At 39.9% G+C, this 12077-nt stretch overlaps 1 long non-coding RNA gene across 1 annotated transcript in view; it reads right to left on the reverse strand.

Annotated features, from left to right (window-relative positions):
- Positions 1-9116, reverse strand: part of LOC309857264 — a 13205-nt gene extending 4089 nt beyond the window's left edge. The window contains exon 1 of the long non-coding RNA XR_014307590.1: positions 9031-9116. This is a non-coding gene — a long non-coding RNA (uncharacterized lncRNA). The remainder of the gene's footprint in view (positions 1-9030) is intronic.
- Between the last annotated feature and the right edge of the window lie 2961 nt (positions 9117-12077).

Here is a 12077-nt window from a genome sequence, read left to right on the forward strand (position 1 = left end):
CTATTCTGGAAGTACACAGTCACTTTTAAATTATTCTTCAAAGTTTAACATGCCAAATTAACTTAAAATGCAAAGTAATGAGTACACGTACGTTATTCCAAACAGAATGAGCACACTTCAAATCTGATCACCATACATGTTACTTCTGACCCTACATGTCACTTCTGCTTACGGGTTTGCTTCCAACTTGCAGTTTTCATCCTGGCTTGGGAAACAGTATTTACTTGGTGGAGATATCATTTTTGCCTACTTGTATATTTGCTGAGCATCCAGATATCTCAAACTTCCATTCTGAGATCGTTCATCTTCAGTTTCTTTAATGACCTCTCAAGAAATCATCTGTTTTTCTCTGTTATTTGAATAAGTGTTTGACCAAGTATATACCTCTGTGTTGATCTTTGGGCTCAGTTCACTAAAGGTGTTATTTGACTTTCTTTGGTTCTACTATTGCTGATTGTTCTTCTGGGGTAAGTAACACAGGTCTTATCTTTCCATTTTTTTCTTGACTTGCACCAACATATATCTATATGTAGGATGTTTCTTTCCTTTTCTTTCCTTTCTTTTCTTTTCTTTCCTTTCTTTTCTTTTCTTTCCTTTTCTCTTCTCTTCTCTTCTCTCCTATTTCTTTTCTTTCATTAGTGTTGACCTTCTAAAGACAAAATGATGCCTTTGGTCTCCAAGTCTATCTGGCTTGCTATTTATTAACAACATGGAACTTGAACTCATGACCCTGAGATCAAGACCAGAGCTGAGACCAAGATCTGAATGCTTAATTCACTGAGCCACCCAGATGTCCCCACCCATCACTTTTATTTTGGTGTTTCTTTGTTTTGCTTTGTTTGTTTTCAATCTATTTATACTCTGTGGCTTCACCCTGTTTCCCAAAGCTGAGAAATCATATATTTTTTATCAGATTAAAGAAATGCTCAACTGTTATGACCTCAAATGCATTGTCTCCTCCAGTCTCCCTGTTTTCTCCTTGGAGCCAAATTAGATTATTAGACATTCTAATTCAGGCTTTCATATTATTTAAATGCTTTCTTTGAATATCCAATTTCTTTTTCTGCCTGAGCTGGGTAAATATGTCAGAACTACCTTCCATCTCTGTATTTCTTTTTTCCTCCTATCTCTAACCTGGTATAATGAATTGAGTTTTTTTGTTTTGTTTTGTTTTGTTTTTTATTAATTCATTTATTTTCAGCATAATAGTATTCATTAATTTTTCACCACACCCAGTGCTCCATGCAATCTGTGCCTTCTATAATACCCACCACCTGGTACCCCAACCTCCCAACCCCCCATCACTTCAAACCCCTCAGATGAATTGAGTTTTTAATTTTAATTTCTGGGATGTTCATTTCCTATAGTTCTAGGAGAGTCCTTTTATAAAGGTGTGGTTTTTAAAATCTGGGCATTTTCATACTATATGATTCTTTGACCATGTTTTTAATTCTATGTTTGGTTTTTATTTAAAAAAAAACATTTAAAAGCCATTTCTGATGTGGACAATTCTTGACTCTCAAAAACCCTTGGCTAAATAACTTGACAGAAGAATACAGGTGAGATCCAGACTTGTGTTGACGTTATCTGGAGACTGTACTTATCTGGAGATCCATGTGCTCTATCCTCATCACCTACCTGGATCTTTTTTTAAATTAATATATAATGCATTATTTGCCCCAGGGCTACAGGTCTGTGAATCATCAGGCTTACATATTTCACAGCACTCACCATAGCACGTGCCCCAGTGTCCATATCCCACCCACCGTCTCCCTACCTCTCTGTCCCCCAGCTACCCTCAGTTTGTTTCCTGAGATTAAGAGTCACTTTTGGTTCGTCTCCCCCCTGATCCCATCTTGCTTCATTTTCTCCCTCCCTACACCCCATGACCCCCCACTTTGCCTCTCAAATTCCTCATATCAGAGAGATCATATGATAATTGCCTTTCTCTTGATTGACTTATTTTGCTTACATAATACCATCTAGCTCCATGTCATTGAAAAATGGCAAGATTCTTTATTTTGATGGCTACATAGTATTCCATTCTATATATATATAGATAGATAGATAGATAGATAGATATATCACATATATATATAGATATATATATATATCACATCTTCTTTATCCATTAATCTGTTGAGGGACATCTAGGTTCTTTATAGAGTTTGGCTATTGTGGACATTGGTGCTATAAACATTTGGGTGCACGTGCCCCTTTGGATCACTACATTTGTATCTTTAGGGTAAATACCTAGTAGTGCAATTGCTCGGTTGTAGTGTAGCTCTATTTTCAATGTTTTGAGGAGTGGCCATACTGTTTTCCAGACTGGCTGCATCAGCTTGCATTCCCACCAACAGTAGGTGAGATCCTCTTTCTCTGCATCCTCACCAACATCTATCATTTCCTGATTCATTAATTTTAGCCATTATGACTGGTATGAGCTGGTATCTCACTGTGGTTTGGATTTGTATTTCCCTGATGCTGAGTGATGTTGAGCACTTTTTCATGTGTCTGTTGGCCTCTGGGATGTCTTCTTTGCAGAAATGTCTGTTCATGTCTTCTGCCCATTTCTTGATTAGATTCTTTCTTCTTTGGGAGTTGAGTTTGAAAAGTTCCTTATAGATTTGAGACACAAGTCCTTTATCTGATATGTCATTTACAGTATCTTTTCCCATTCTGCTGGTTGTCTTTTGGTTTTGTAGACTGTTTCCTTTGCTGTGCAAAAGCTTTTGATCTTGATAAAGTCGAAATAGTTCATTTTTGCCCTCTTTTCCCTGGCCTTTCGTGATGTGTCTAGGAAGAAGTTGCTGCAGCTGAGGTCGAAGAGGTAGCTGCCTATGTTCTTCCCAAGGATTTTGATGGATTTCTGTCTCACATCAAGGCCTTTCATCCATTTTGTGTCCATTTTTGTGTGTGGAATAAGGAAATGGACTAGTTTTATTTTTCTGAATGTGACTGTCCAATTTCTCCAACACCATTTGTTGAAGAGAGTGTCTTTTTTCAATTGAACATTCTTTCCTGCTTTGTTGAAGACCAGTTGACCATAGAGTTGAGGGTCCATTTATGGGCTCTCTATTCTGTTCCATTGACCTCTGTGTCTGTTTTTGTGCAGTACCATGCTGTCTTGATGATGACAGCTTTGTAATAGAGCTTGAATTCTGGAATTGTCATGACACCAACTTTGGTTTTCTTTTTCAACATGCTCCTGGCTATTTGGGGTCGTTTCTGGCTCCATATAAAGTTTAGGATTATTTGTTCCATTTCTTTGGGGAAAAAATTGATGGTATTTTGATAAAGATTGCATTAAATATGTAGATTTCTTTAGGTAGCATAGACAATTTCACAATATTTATTCTTCCAATCCAGGAGCATGGAACGTTTTTCCATTTCTTTGTGTCTTCCTCTATTTTTTCATGAGTACTTTATAGTTTTCTGGGTATAGATTCTTTTCCTCTTTGGTAAGGTTTATTCCTACGTATCTTATGGCTTTCAATGCAATTGTAAGTGGGATCAACTCCTCAATTTCTTTTTCTTCTGTCTTGTTGTTGGTGTATACAAATGCAATTGATTTCTGTGCATTGATTTTATGTCCTGACACTTTACTGAATTCCTGTATGAATTCTAGCAATTTTGGAGTGGAGTCTTTTGCGTTTGCTACAGAAAGTTTCACATCATCTGAGGGGAGTGAGAGTTTAACTTCTCTGCCAATTTGGATACCTTTTGTTTCTTCTTCTTATATGATTGCTGAGGCTAGGGCTTCTCGTACTATGTTGAATAGCAGTGGTGATAGTGGACATTACTGCCATGTTCCTGACATTAGGGGAAAAGCTCTCAGTTTTTCCCCCATTGAGAATGATATTCACTGTGGGATTTCATAGATGGCTTTGATGATATTGAGGTGTGTACCCTCTATCCCTCCACTGTAAAAGTTTTGATCAAGAAAGGATGCTGTACTTTGTTAAATGCTTTTCTAGCATGGATAGAGAGTATCACATGGTTCTTGTTCTTTATTTTTTATTAATGTATGGTACCACATTGATTGATTTGTGAATGTTGAACCAACCTTGCAGCCCAGAAATAAATAAACTTGGTTAGATTTTAGTTCTTTTATTTCTCCAGAAAGGTATTCTCTAATATCTTCCATGCTTTTTTCAATTTGATAATCATCATTCTGAACTCTGGTTCTAACATCATACTAATGTCCATATTGATTAGGTCCATAGCTGTCAGTACTGCCTCTTGTTCCTTTTTTGTGGTGAGTTTTTTCACCTTGTCATTTTATACAGATAAGAATAGATGGATGAGAGAACAAAATACTAAAAGGGTAGCAGTGACCTTAGAAATATATACACTAACCAATTCAGAAGAGACCTGCATCCAGGGGAGAAGAAAGGGGGAAAAAAAGAAAAGATATATCTATATCTTTATATCTATATCTATCTATATCATCTATATATTAGATTGGTGAATAGAACAGAGCCACACACTTGACTTTGGGTGTATTTTGGACTGTAAGGAGAAACTACATTCCAAATTTTTAAAGAAAGATAACCTTACATATATAAAAAATAAGGGTAAACACAATGAAGGGGTGGAATATGACTGGAAAGATAAAAATTTAAAAAGATTCTTAAAAAGGAATTGATAAGATAAGAAGTTGGTTGAAAAAAGAAAGAAAAAGAGGAAAGAATGTGATCAGGCTGAAGAATAGAACAAAGCCATGCACTAGATTTAGGGTATATTTTGAGCTATTAGAAGAAATTGTATCCAAAATTTTAAAGAAAAAAAACCTATGTGTATTCAAAGAATAAGGTTAACTACAATGAAGGGATAAAATATGACAATAACAATGAATATGTAAAAGATTTTTTAAAAAGTATTGGTAAGATAAAATAGTTAAAACGTTAAAATAGGAAAGATAAAAAATATAAAAAATAAAATAAGAAAAGAATAAAAAAAAAAAAACTTTGAAAGACTAAATAATCATGGGGAAAACACCATGAATTGTATGTGTTGCTTTCCCCTTGCTTTGGAGTTCCACAGCTCTCACTGATTGGTGAACTTGGTCTTGGCTGAATGTTCTTGCTGATCTTCTGAGGGATAGGCCTGTTGCTGTGATTCTCAAATGTCTTTGCCCAAGGTGGAATTGCACTGCCCTTGCCAGGGTCCCAGCTAAGTAAACTGCTCGGGTTCGGTTCTGGGAGTGTTTGTTCCCTGAACACGTTCTGTAGAGCTTAGGAGGATGGGAATGAAAATGGCAGCCTTGCAATGTCCAGCCCCATAGGAGCTGAGAGCTTGGGTCGCACACCTCAGTGCACCCTCAGAGAAAAGCAGCCAATCCCTCCAGTGCCCCTGGTCTCTGGCCACACTCTGTTCTCACTCAGCCTGGGACTGAGCATTTCTATCTCTGGCACATGGCCCCATTTGGATTCTCCAAACCCAGACATCGCTGTCATGAGACAAAATCGGGATGCCTTATAAGGGAAGAAGAAGGCATGGATGAAAGGGTAAGCAATGGCTATAATCTCCACCAACATATTATGGAATCCTTATTTTTTGTATGTGTGGGAATTTCTCAGAAGTGCACTACACATGCATAAAATACGTTCAGTAAATGTGGGTAAAATCATAGAAAATCAAAGTGCAACATGTAGGCAAGAAAAGTTCCCAATTCAATGTGGATTTTTACTTAAATACTCCAAGATGTATGCTTTTTGTGTGCTTAGGAGATTCTCCTGTCTGTATCAAGGATCACTCAGAGGTGAGTGCTTAATGATACAGCTTTGGGATCATTCTGGTCATGAGGGGTGAATGGCTGTGAATGTTATCAGGCTCTTGTAGCAGTCTGGGGATTTTTGATGCTACGAAACAGTTACTCTAAGAGTCCCCACGTGAAAAAAAAAAAAAAGAGTCCCCACGTGATTGCTGTATTTGGATACAGGGCTATGATTCAGGTTTTGTGATAAAAGACCCTCTTACCCTGTCTGCAACAGCATGGACCTGCTTGGATTTTGATACCATGTTTGAAATATACAGGCATATAATTCTTTGAAGTGTAGGAAAAGAAAGAGTATATATGAAATATATATTTCATATATATAGTTATAGTATATATTTATATATAGTTATAGTATATATTTATATATAGTATATTATATAGTATATATTGTATATACTATATATTGTATATACTATATTATATAGTATATAGTATATATTTCATATACAGTATATATGAAATATATATTTCATATATACTCTTTCTTTTCCTACACTTCAAAGATTTATATGCCTGAACCCCAAAATCTATCACGACATGATTGTACATCTCAATGAATTTTCACAAATTGTGTCATCATCCTTCAAATTAAAAAACAAAGACAACCCCCCAAAATTCACGACTGGAACCCAGCACCCCCAAAAGTGCCATTGGACCTCCTTCCCGTCATGAACGTCACCCCAAAAGGAACCGTCGTCAACCACTTGCCATTAAAGGAAATCTTGATTCCTTTTGTGCCTGACTTCCTTTGCTCTATGTTTTGTGAGATTTACCATGCTGTAGTAGTATGTTCTTAAGGATGTTTCTTCCCTAGGAAGGAATAGTGCATGGTTGTTGAAATGTGCTAGAATCTGTTAACATGTTCCCTTATTATGAGCATTTAGGAAATTAAGAGGAATGCTTCTGTGTACATTCCTGATGGAAATGTCTTCTGGGAAACACATGTTTGCATTTTTGTTGGGTGTTTCTCCACCCGAAGAAAGCACTGGGGCATGGGAGATGCTTGTATACACCACCATGCATCCTGACTAAAGGTTTTCCAGATCTGCACATCTGATGCTCATGGCTATCATAGAAGATAGTTTGGGTGCTCCACAGCCTCAGCTGCATTTGGTATTTTCTGATGTATTTAATTTTAGTTATTCAGGGGAATATGTAAAAAGCACATCAAAAGTTCAGATACTTCCAATCAGCTCACACATTCTAAAGATTTGGTGACAAAAAGAAAGGCAATGTGGCCAACTTCTGTCCTTGATGGGGTTATGCCTTTGTGTCTGACCCCAAACAAATAAGAATGAGGAGGATTTTACTGGAATTTAAGAGTATTCTCTGCAGAAGCACTGGAAATGCCCAAATTCTGGGTATTACAAACTTGGGTACAGAGACAAATAAGAGTTTATAGCACCAGCCTGGTGTCCAGGACCTTTCTTTTGCAATTCTTCTTTAAGCTGAGATCCAGTACTGCATAAGCAGTCTCACCCATGTACTCAAAGGTCACCTATACACTTGTAGTTACCACAGAGGACCAGGAGGCAGGGCAGATGAAGGGATCCCACCAAATGCCGACTCAAGATTGTCTTTGCCTGGGATAGAAATGTTGCTTTCTTGATTTTTTTCTCCTTAGCCAGTCTAGTTCCAAATGAAAACCCAGTCATCTCTATTATACAGGTTAGTTACATTTTCCTTGGAGGACTGGAAGGATAGTCTCTTGCCAACTGATGCTTGTTTCAAGAGGCGCTCAACTATGGGAGTAGTGATTAGAAACTGTGAGTAGGGGGCCTTTTCCTCAGCAGTGGTTTTTTTTCCTCATTAAGATTTTTGTAGTTGACAACAAAGATGCATGTGACAGATAGCTCCTCCAAGAACAATTCATTCATTTTGGTGTGTATAAGTGTCCTCTACTCTTGCTGATGAATTATCTTCCCTTGAGCACTGATTCCCATATAATATTCTTTATTTAAATTAATTTATTTTAAGTAGACTCCATACCCAATGTGGGGCTTAAGCTCATGGGCTCAAGATCAAGAGTTGCGTATTCCACCAACTGAGCCTGGCAGGTGCCCTTCCCATCTGATTTCCTATAGTCAACAGGAGACCAAAAGGATAGACAGGGCATAGCATGACCTGCCCCTCATGGTAGTTGCTTTTCTGTGACTACAGGTGGCCTCAAGAGAAAGAAAGAAAAAATATTCATGGTCTGGGCCAGTCACTTGCTGAGGGAAAAGATCCAGATGACAAAAATGGTGGGTCTTCCTTGTAAGTTTTCATCTGAGGTACCATGCCAATTCGAGCTCCAGCTTAGTGAAGGCAATGAGGATTGAGAGTGTGGTGAAGGAAAATGATTTTCTAGGTAATGAACTATGCCCATGTTTCTACAAGCAGCTGTAATCCCTTTAGATGAAACAGGTTTGGGTCATGGGGCCAGGGAGGTGGGCCTATATGTGAATCTGTATGGTGCGATGGTGTGTGCATGTGTGTCTTTCCCATACAACTGTATCCCCTTTATGCAGCAAAATCACAAGTTCCACTTTTTCAGGTAAAAAACACTCATTACCATTGTTTCATGGACATTTATGTGTGTCCTCTCTCTATCCTAATTGACTGCACAGTGATGCCATTCTGACACCATCCACCCAGAGTTACAGTGAGAGCCCACAAGTTGAGGGCAAAGTGCTACACTTGACTGCCCTTTCTTCAGACACCAGCCACATGTTGGAGGTCCTGAGGCTACCTGCACTTCCAGAAGACCAGCTACAAATTCAGGGGTTCCCATGACCCACTAGGATTTGGTAATTTGCTATAAGTGATTCATAGGACTTAGGAAAGTGCTATACTGAAGATCACAACTTAATAAACGATACACAGAGTGCCAGGTCTGGGAGGGTACTGGAAGCAGAGTTTCCACACCCTTTCTGGGTGCAGTCAGGTCATGTTACCCTCCCAGAACAACCATGTGTTTGCCAATGAAAAAAACATCACGGAGCTTTCCTGTTGAATATTTTTATTGAGGTGTCATTTGGTAGGCATGGTTGATAAAAGCTTGGCTATATGAATGTAGTCAATCTCAGCCTGCTTTCCCCTCTCCCAGCCTTTGACCATATTTACATTATAGAAAAATGAGCACACCTGTCTGAGGATCCTCATTTGAGATAGCATTTCTATAACAGAGTCAGAAATCTTCTCAACATGAATATACCCAATATTTGGAGGAGCAAGTGTGGGGTGCAGAAACTAGGTTTTTAGCTCACCTGTACTCCGCAATGTGTTTGACTCTCCATATCGGTGTTGTACTCACAATGCCAGTGTGAGGGCCTATTGCAATGTGGTAGACATGACCTGAAAAATAAAAGTCAAAAGGTAGTGTCCTATTCCTAGAGTGAATTGCCGACATTAATAATTAGTTCAGTGCATTATCTTATTACATGAGCAGAATGTCTCCTGAGGTCACACAAGTTTGCAGGCTTACATTTGTGATTAGCAGGTTCCAAAAGATGGAGTGGTCTCAGCAACCTATGGCTAAGCCCCATCAGGCATCCAACATCTTGAACTAAGGGTCTTTTCTGAAGCATATGAGATCTCCCACGTTGCACGATGCATGTGTTCATTCCTTATCCTCAGCTGTTAGTGCCCCTTCTCTGCATTTGTGCAGAAGTAGTGGGCTATTTCTACCTCTTGGTGATATAGGTGCATTCACAGTTAACCCCATTTTTTCCAGAGGAAGTGACAGCCCAATCCACTGAGTCAAGCACTTCTCTCATCCTCTTCCCCATTGGGAAGAATTTCATAGTCCCACCAGCATCCTCTGATCCCCCTTTCCCCTAGGTCCACCAGAAAAGCAGAGGGGTCTATCTATCATGCTGACTGTGAGCAAACACTCATGAAGCTGTGTAACCAAGCCCACCATGCTTGCCTCTCCCTCTGTTTCAGACCACTGATCCTTTCACTGCCCATTCTGACTTCCTGTCAAACCACTACTCCTTCTAAGATAATGTAACTTGGCAGTCTAAATTAGTGCAGGAGCTTCATGCTGGTTCTCTTGTCATCCTATGAGCCCCTCTCCATGAGAACTGCTGGAAACATGAACTAGAGAATATCCATTTGAGGGATAATAACTAGCTAAGCTACAGGACATTGATTCCGCCCTTGCAACTGAAGGGCATAAAAGAAGCTTGAAACCGAAAATACCCACAATACCTTTGGTGCTGTTAGAGAAACACTCTAAATGGAGGGCAATGGCCGGATGAGTTCCATCATAAAATAGAAATTGTTTGTGCATGGGGCATGTTCCAAGAGGAAAAGAAATGGTTAGTCAGTGTGTCTGTGAGTAGGTACACCCTATTTCCTGAGAACTGACTTGGGCATCACATCTCAGGAGCTGCATGATTCTGTTGCCCCTTCCCCTCAGATAGTGCCCTATAAGAGCTCCTGATTGACCAACAGAGTTGCTTGGCTTTTGGATGGCCTTTTGGGGGTGAAGTGAGAGTTTCCTGTTTAGAATACCACCACTCTGATCAAGAAGGTCAAAATAAATCAACTCCCTGGGCTAGATTGCATGCTATTTGCTCCTGTGTTTGGCTTTGTAGAGTTTCTCTGGTTCTGACCAATAGCCTATGCCTATGGTCGGGCAGAAGGACAAAGGCCTATCAGACAGAAGCCCAAAAGGGGGCATGGACCAATGGCATTCACCATGGAAAGTTGAAGAAACCATTAAAGTAAGACCTGTCAATGTTTCTCAGAAGAACTCCCAACCAGATTGTTATGGTTGGAATTGATGAGTGTATGTACCAGTATGCTTGCTGGTGGTGGCCACCTTGCCCTATGGACTGTATTAAAGTGGAGAGCAGCTAACCCTAGACATATTCCTCTTGCAACTTCTGAGACACAAGATGGCCACAAGAACTGTTCTGTCTTCCAACCAGAGAGACAGAGACTGCAGGTGGGTAGGACATTGCCTCCAGGGGGCAAGAGAGGCAAGTGGATTGCACTGGACCAATATCCATGCATCCTAACGGGAACAGGCCCTGACTCCAGATCAGCTGTCTGTACCAGGTGGTAGATCTAAAGGCTCGGAGGATGACAACCCCCAGTCAACGTTCCACACAGGATTCTTGGACAGAGACTTTGTACCAACTCTCCACCCCCTTTTCTTCCCACTGTGTGGGCTCTGGCATTCTTCCTGATACCCATTTAGCATGTCCAATTATATGGCTTGAAGGGCAGATTTATGTGCCTTCTGTTTTTCACTGTCGGGTAGGGGAAACATTCACCAGTCACACACATTATCCATCCCCTCATACTTTGCCAGGTAAAATAGGCACAGCCTGCATGAACATTCCCATTGTTAACCAAACTTTTCACCTTAATCTTATCAATATTTGCATTTCTAGATTCCCTCCATTTAACTGTAGGCTTCCTGTGTATGGTCTCACCAACAGATTTTGGTATGACAAAATTCCTGGGATTCCCCTTGTCAAAGAGTCCAAGAAACCTCTTCACCCCTCAAACATTCCACCTGCTCATGGGCACAAGGTTTTGGGTCCCCAGCACAGCGTTGAGCCAAGATACACTGGCCCTTTTGTCAATACTCATCTGGATAAATCTGCTTGACTATCGCCCCATCCAACTCCATGTTGGGCTTCTCCTTGTAATCTTTACCTTTGGCTTTTAAATTTCATCCATACTGGATTAGATGGAGGGGACAGGCTTGGTTGGGGACCTTAAGTGTTGGAGGACACCAAAGAACTTCCTTCAGTGTTCCATTCAGAAGTCTTCAAAAATGTACCTTTGCTTCAACCCCACTAACATCTGCTTTATTGATACCATTCCTTAAAAGCCATGTAAAGATTTCCATTCTGCTGAGATGAATCCCTTGACTCTCTGATTCTCCCCATTTGGGGGGTAGGGTAACATCTGAAAAACCTTTAAGGGGAAATTGAGATGGGTTAATCCAGTAAGTCATTTTGTCCCCTTGCTCAATTTCGCACCAGTAAAATTTCATAGTTTGCCCATACAAAAGGGGGCATTTTAATCACAACAAACAGCATGTCCTGGACAAGGGGCTTATTCCAGGGATATACTTCCGGGTCATCATAAAGCCAGGGCAGCTTTGCTTACATATAAAGTCTATCAATTGCTTCATTCAAGATGTACCCCTTGGCATTTATAGGGGCAGTAAGTATACACAAACCATACAATGCCTTTTGTCCAGTCCCTGGGCTTGCTGGTTGCCTCAGGAATAACCTGCAGTGTGTCTCACCATGCTCAGCATCTGCAATTGTTCCATAGTGAGATGTGG

This window comes from Mustela nivalis (genome assembly GCF_964662115.1).
Source record: "Mustela nivalis genome assembly, contig: HAP1_SCAFFOLD_568, whole genome shotgun sequence".
Classification (NCBI taxonomy): Eukaryota; Metazoa; Chordata; class Mammalia; order Carnivora; family Mustelidae; genus Mustela; species Mustela nivalis.